Below are 8,802 nucleotides of genomic sequence, written 5' to 3' on the forward strand. Positions count from 1 at the left end.
TTATGAAATATACCTATAATCATTATTTTACAATCATATAATACAATAAGGCATTTCATGATGGTGCCTGTCGAATTATTTGATAAAAGGTCATTCGCCATTTTTGATAAAGTACAAAATCGTTTGAATTTCAGCTGTAATATTATGATTTCTATCGCTAATAGTCTAATGTTATCTCATATTTCATTTCATAAAACCTAAGGTAACATATCTTCATAAAAATCTGATCTGTTTCTTGTAAAAGTTTTCTTGACCAATGTATAAAGGTAAGACAAAAAGAAAAAAAAATCAACGTCATTGTAGTTAAACAGCTCTTAATATCAGACAACAATTTTAAAATTATCAATGAGTAAACTGGTGTTTTAATTCAAAAGTGTAAGTCGATGAGAATTACTTCTGTCTTTTTTTCTAAAGAGATTTTTAGTACTATCCGTCCGACCAGAAAGAAGATTCTTCAAAACTGCTTTTACAAATCATCTTTTGGCAATGTGTATGCTTATATAATGAGAGCTAACAAAATAACTTCACGTTGTTATACTCTCCTTCATTAAGATGTTTCTGAATATTTTAAGTGGAGACTACTTTTCGTCCGTAAAATAAAACGATCTGCTAAAATTGCTATTAAAATATGGAATGTAATTGTATGTTTCGATATGTTTTAAAACAAGTTACAGCTTTAGGCAATGTGCAATTTTAGATAATTAGATCTAACAAAATATCTTTACGTTTTTGTACTTTTCTTTAATAAGAGGATATTGAGGTTTCAAATTGCAGTTACAATTGAACCACTACAATTGTTATTACAAAAGGCCAAGAGGTCGCTTATAATGTATCACAAGACAGGCTCACGTGCTTTATTGTATATGAAGATCTAACGTATTTGATTAGATTGAGTCTTTGATGATAACGTATGAAGATAGTAGACGTTATTAAAAGAAAATTCATTTTATACTTACATTAAGACGTGCATTTGACTTCATTCATAATAGACAAACATTATAATTAACTGAGAAAATTTAATGTGTCTGTGTATTTGTGCTGAGTAAGACGGCTTTTAAATTGAATAACAGAAGAAGATGTTAGATTCTTACCTCAAGGTTTAGTGGATGTTATAAAAATTAGCAATGCTCTAACTTTTTAAAAAGTTTCTAAAAAACATACTCTTGAACATCTGCAATTAAACAAAATAATATTAAAATTATTCAACATAGCTTTGCAAAGTTCCCATATTTGGAATGGTGTCTTCTCAAAACAGGAAAAAGGACTTTGAATAAGAAATCCAATTTGATGGAGAAAAGCAAATAATGTTTAATATGCCATTGAAATGGATTCGTCATGAAAGAAAAATCACAGTTATATTTCAAGGTTTTAAATCTCAATATCCTATGATTTGTCTGTTTGTCTATTTATTTTTAGCCATTGCGTTGCCAGATTATTTTTGATCTATGAGTTTGACTGTCCCTCTTAAATGTGTCGTCCCTCTTTCAGTAGATCAGTTTTTCTAAAGAATTGCATCAAAGGGATGGTGCAGTGTTAACACATTTATACTGTTTGATTCATAACTCGTTTGTTCTAAGTTTTACATTTGCTAACACTATTTTATCCTCACATGCATCACAGATGACATGAAGCGGTGATTGCCAGGGCGTTTACAGATATACATTTCACACCGTGTTATCGTTTTGCCCTTTTTTGTAGATTTTTTTACAAAGAATTTAGAGGTAATGATGCAAATTGTTTTTGTCATTATAATTGTACACATGAATTTCAGTTTTTTGTCTTTTGTAGTGTTCAGTTAAACTGTTGACTAATTATGCTAGTTGCATCATTTATCGATGTTCAGTTTAATCATTCACATTAATCTAAGATGAAAGTTCTGGTTTTTTTTTTATTTTGGTTCTCAAACAGGATATATCTGTCTCCATTCCTATTTGTAGTATCCATATCTATAAGCAGGCTTTTGTTTGCGTAAAATATCTGTATTATTTGTTCCGTGCTTTTGGCATTTTGCACAAAATCAGAATGATCTTGAGTATATCTATTCTCTTTTTATGTATTTCCATCTCATTACTGTGGATTCATTAGTTTTCATGGGTACCAGTTTGTTTTCGTGGATTAAGGAAAATTAGTATTTTCGTGGATATTTGATTTCGTAGTTTTAGTTAGGTTTGCATATAGACCAATACTTCATGTTTAGTTTGTTGAACATTTATATTCTTGATTCACTTTTAACCACGAAATCAACCAGAATGAACCTCAAACGAATTATACTGAATCCACAGTAAGTAATATTACATTCTACTTTCAAGTTGTCAAAGTATCCACCGATGCCCCAATTTTCATCTTCTTCGAGCTTAATTTATCGGTAAAGGATGAACATATCGTGACATGTATCTCAAATAGCAGCTGTATTCAAACTTGAGTTGTGTAACTGTTTATCGTATACAGTAAAATCTTCCACAACGAAAAAGTAATGGAGATATACAAATCTCATCAAGAATAAATGGTGTGTGATGCGACAATAAACCACACCTCAAATATTTTATGACTTTGTGTCCAAGAATGATATCGTATACTCATCCTTGTAGATGCAAAAACTACATCTAGATAAGTAAGTATATTTGAGATTAATCGCCATTTCGATTGTCTTTATGCACAAAAATAGAGTAGAATTTTCCTAAGAACTAATTGTAATTGTAATTTTAATGTATACATTTTGAATACAAAATTTAATGAAAATGTCTATCAATTGTAGGCCACCATGCGGTGCCATTAATTATAATAAACATTGAGAAAGATTATTCAATTTATTCAGGTAAACATAGTTATCAAAGGTACCAGGATAACAATTTAATAAGCCAGACGCGCGTTTCATTTACATAAGACTCATCAGTTACGCTTAGATCAAAATAGTTATAAAGCCAAACAAGTACAAAGTTGAAAGCATTGAAGACCAGAATCTAAAAAGTGGGCAAAATACGGCTAAGGTAATCTATGCCTGGGATAAGAAAATCCTGAGTTTCCGAAAAATACATAGTTTTGTAAACAGGAAATTATATTAGTGACAGAAAACGCATGTAATTTCGAACATATGGTGATAGAGCTGATGTTGATTTATTTTCAAAATTGATCAAAATGGTCTACACTAATCAATTTTTATACTTTTAATTTTCTGCCTGTTACCAATTTTCGGTAAATCTTCATATCAGTTCATGCTTACACGATCGAGAATTATAAACAAACAATCTAGCCTGTAATTACTAATATTTATGTGATTTTGCCTCATTTGAATAGTAGTCTCACTGGCAACCATAACACATCAATGTATTGTAACAATAAAATCACTGATCAATGCTATACGTGCAATTGTAGCGATACGTTACTTCATGCAATTCCAGGAAAAAATCGCCGCTGATCAAATTTAAAAGATATTATACAAATTGAATCGTTGTGGAACTTTTTGTCATCTTGTAAGAAGTTTAGGGAAAAATAAAACAAAAACACCTCTGTAATACAATGTAATAAGGCGGAGTGAACTACCTTAGCGAAAAAAGTAATGTAGAAACCCGCCAAGATACAATGGTGTGTAATATGACAAGGAACCACCGAACTCAATATTTTTCTAATACATGGAAAAGACTTAGCAGTCAAAATACGGTCAGCAAATCTAGATATAAACAAAGGGGATCAACTGATATACAAAGTTTTTAATTTTTAAATTTAACTAAGGTAAAATGAGACAATATGTTCCATATAAGGACTAACTGAAGTGGATGCCCTCTGAAGATAACATCACAAGAAAGTCCTGTATAAGTTCGCATTAACCATTAGAATACATATGCAAGTAATTAAGATAACAATGGAGACAAATAAAGGCAACAGGAGTATACCGCTGGTCGAAATTCATCAATCGATTGAGAAAAAAAAACAAATCCGGATTACTTTGAGGTGAATTTCATATGAGATTCAGATGAATTCAAATTAATATATTGACATTAGATGTATGTTTCATCATAATATTTTATTCTGGTTGGCTTACTGCACATCACGTGTTATTCCTAAAACAATTGCATCACTCAATAAAACTTTTCATTCATGATAACACGTGGTCCAACAATAAAGTGCACAGGTGAATAAGATAAAACAATTATAAAATTCGTGTTTTCATGATCATAGCTAAAAATGTAATTATAAGTGCGCACATTTTTAGTATGAAGCGCTTCCGCGCTTCATACAAAATGTACTTCGGTCAACGCTTTTACACCCCAATGAAGTTACAAAAAGAAGCAATTAATTCTTAAATGAAGTTCATGTGAGCGAAATTTCCCTGTATTCATATGTTTTTTTTTACTTATCAGACCTTGAAATAATACAAATATTTGGTGGTTTTACCCGATGGTACTACCTTTACTAATCAACTGCAATAATTGAGCCTATAATGGCGTTAATTTTTCTTTTCGTTAATCGACGAATGTGTGACTTGTTGCGTCCTACAAACATGAATCTGATTCTGGACAACTGTTTTTGTTTTTATTATTCCAAAGGAGTGTGATACTACATCAACGGTTAGGAAACTAATTACTGTCGTTATGTTATGTTAATTCAACTGAATATTTGCTGAACAACGTTTCCGATCTGTCGTGATTATGCAATTGGCAGTTCCAATAATTACATGATAGACAGTATAGAATAATTCTCGGTAAATACTAAATGTGAAAGACTGGATAGTGACATATAATGAACATGTTCATTCTTCTTATGTTGCCGTTTGCTGATTGGTATAATTGGTATTTTATCTTTACATGTTTTTGTTTGACAAACTTTCATGTGATAGCATCAAACAATTATAGAACACTACTAGATTTAATGTGTCAAATAATGGTTCAATGACATAATAAAAAATAATGAGATATAATTGTGAATGGATTCCTGTTCAAAGATGATAAACGAACATGTACTAGGTCATCGTTAAGTTTTGTCGTTGAAACTTCTGTGATTTCTGTTTGTCGTTCATTGGTTTTGCGTCCGTTATTACTTTTTAATCTTCCCACTTTGTTTTACACTACAATATAATTAATCAGTAGAATATTTTCTAAATGAATTGTAAATAAATACTGTAATAGTGTAACTCATTGTTATGAAAGTCTGGATAGGGTGTTCTGTTGATTTCTATTAAACACGTAGTTAATGTGTTGTCATCGTTTTTGGTTTGTGGCCAGAATAGAGAATAATGCCAGCATTGTAATTGGATATTATCACATATTAATAATATGAAAATTTCAACACTTTGGCCTTGCTGTCAAATAACTTCAAGTATGATTAGAAATTCAACCAATCAAAATGCTAGTTTTGTGAGCACAAATGTTGTTTTCTGAGTTCTTAGTAAAGTTGTAAGAAACATATTTTCGTAGGGTGCATGGTATTATAAGTTCCGCTCTGTGATGTTCATTTCAAAAGTTGGGTTTTGCATGATATAAGCAAGGCAAAGTTAGTTTAGCGATCATCACATTTACAAATATTTATATTTTTCATAAACTCTCGAAATAAGCAAACTCGATGACGGATATTTAAAACGAGATTTGCACGTTTCAAATTTATCATGCATCCGTAATTGAAAAAATTTCTATAGATATATCGAAATCAAGCCACTGTTTTCAAATAAGCTCAAAGGAAAATGATAATCAAAACACGTTGATCATACTCATAGACCAAATTTACCGCTATTGCCCGAAAGAAACAAATACAAAATGTTTGTATTTTAATATTTGTACTCACATTCAAGACCGATCCCTCAAACGATTGTACATGTTCTTTCTCTAAGTCAAATGTCAATACCTGGTTGAAAAAGCTCACTTTAGAAATCATTTTAATAATACCATCTTCAACTGTATATTCCACTGTAGGAGTGGCAGCTCCTGCTAGTTTTCTGAACACAATATTTAAACCTACGAACAAAAGAAAATATTGATAAAACCATGTACACATCAGCAGATACATATAAAATTATTTGTAATCAATAAAAAAAAAAGACATGTAGATTTTTTTGCAAAATGATTAAGTAATGCAAATTGTTTTTTCGTTCTTTTCGTTTCATAGTGTGATTGAAAAACACCTAGTATACAGCCAACTTTTAACGATTAACATATAGTTGTATGATACACGTGGAGCAGGATATCTTTCTACTTCGGATTCACCTGAGATATCGCCCCGGATTTGGTATATTAGTTACACAGTGTTCAATTGTCCTAATACGAGATTTTATTGACCTGATAAATTTCTTATTAGGACAATTGAACACTGTGTAACGAATTCATCCTGATTTTGTTATTTAACATATATATATTATATTCAAATTCAATATTAGGACAATATCAACTAAATATATTTTAGAAATTGAATCTAAAACTGTGAAAAATTAAAAATATTAGGACTTATTTTAAAGAAACTCAATTTTTTTTTATTAGGTCAATGGTATAAGGGAGATGATCTAATTGACGTAATAAATAAGGGAAATCATTCCAATTGACGTTATACAAGAGGGACGAAAGATACCAAAGGGACAGTCAAACTCATAAATCTAAAACAAACTGACAACGCCATGGCTAAAAATGAAAAAGACAAACAGAAAAACAATAGTACACATGACACAACATAGAAAACTAAAGAATAAACAACACGAACCCCACCAAAAACTAGGGGTGATCTCAGGTGCTTTGGAAGGGTAAGCAGATCCTGCTCCACATGTGGCACCCGTCGTGTTGCTTAGGTAGCACTCCACAGTTAGAAAATAAAATTAAAAATGAGCCACAAAATGTTTTATCATCTCATATTCCTGGATTTCTAATACATTAACCTAACTGTTTGTGTTGTACATGTGCATATGTATGTAATCCGTATATTCCATAGATTTGATTTTCAAAAGTTAAAAGAGTGAAAATAAATTCCTTTTATGTGTATCCATGGCAACATTCTGCATTTATTTACCATAAAATATTGCAAAAAGGGGAGTGGACATGTCACATATCCCCCCAAAATTTGGATCAAACTAGAATTTCAATGCCTTTGAGTAATACCTTTTTAGAAACTGTTTTCATAAATCTTCCTAATGATCAAATAAAAAATGGGTGTCTTTCGCCTCATTTTTTCGTAAAATCCAATCACAAAGTTCGTGCGATAAAAAGTTGGAAAAAAACATTACAATAATTGCCGGACCAATGTATGGTAGGGACATGCAAATACGGCCTGTCATACAGAAAACAGCCTATATTACATACATTACATACTCTTGATGTTCATATAAAACCAATACAAAGGCTATTTTAATACTCAGCTATCCAAAAATGAATTTTATTGCACACTAGCTCTCATATTTGAAAAATCCACAGAGGCCAAAATGCGAAACTACACACCTAACTGTGGAATGCTACCTTAAGGTGAAATTTTTCCCCTCCTGCCTCAATTTTTATTATATTTTCTGTGTTTTACTAGCTGTTACGATGAAAATGGTACCTTAGTTTTTAGAATTGGTTCAGTAATAAACATTTTATGAAGGTTAGCAGTTGATGTTGAAACGCGACAAAAAGTGATTTAAAAATAAATGCTGGATCATAGTGAAAAACTTCAAGTCTGTCTAATTTTTGGGTAAATTTCTAAAACTTTTCCCATTATCTTAATTTAAAATCATAAAATTACCTTAAAAGAGGACAAATTGTACAATTTTTAGGTATTTGAAAGCACTTATAGGTCAATTTTGCTGTAAATAGCATACCTAACCATGGTTTAGAAGCTCTCAAGCAGGGTATAAATTTCTAGCAGTACTGGCACCATTAAATTTAATAATGCCAAATTATAATATAAAATCCTGCTTAAAATGTTTATTTGACTTATTCGCATTCAAAAATATAAAGCGATACATTCTGAGAATATCATATAAAGCACAATCTTTGGTTACAATGGCGAAGCTAATGGAGTACAAATTTAAGACCGCAACATGTCTAAGTGTCAAAATGTGTATATTTGGTTGCTAAGGACAGTAAACAATAAAATAAACATAAATTGCATTCCTAACAGATTTTTTACCTTCAGAACTAAAACAAGAACATAAAAGACTAAAGATTTGTGGTCAATTTTATCTTAAAAAGTGCATTTCTGTGCTTTCTGATGTGCCATAAGGTAGCACTCCACAGTTAGAAAATAAAATTAAAAATGAGCCACAAAATGTTTTATCATCTCCTATTCCTGGATTTCTAATACATTAACCTAACTGTTTGTGTTGTACATGTGCATATGTATGTAATTAGTATATTCCATAGATTTGATTTTCAAAAGTTAAAAGAGTGAAAATAAATTCCTTTTATGTGTATCCATGGCAACATTCTGCATTTATTTACCATAAAATATTGCAAAAAGGGGAGTGGACATGTCACATATCCCCCCAAAATTTGAATCAAACTAGAATTTCAATGCCTTTAAGTAATACCTTTTTAGAAACTGTTTTCATAAATCTTCCTAATGATCAAATAAAAAATGGGTGTCTTTCGCCTCATTTTTTCGTAAAATCCAATCACGAAGTTCGTGCGATAAAAAGTTGGAAAAAAACATTACAATAATTGCCGGACCAATGTATGGTAGGGACATGCAAATACGGCATGTCATACAAAAAACAGCCTATATTACATACATTACATACTCTTGATGTTCATATAAAACCAATACAAAGGCTATTTTAATACTCAGCTATCCAAAAATGAATTTTATTGCACACTAGCTCTCATATTTGAAAAATCCACAGGGGCCAAAATG

This window comes from Mytilus edulis, chromosome 6, assembly GCF_963676685.1.
Source record: "Mytilus edulis chromosome 6, xbMytEdul2.2, whole genome shotgun sequence".
Lineage (NCBI taxonomy): Eukaryota > Metazoa > Mollusca > Bivalvia > Mytilida > Mytilidae > Mytilus > Mytilus edulis.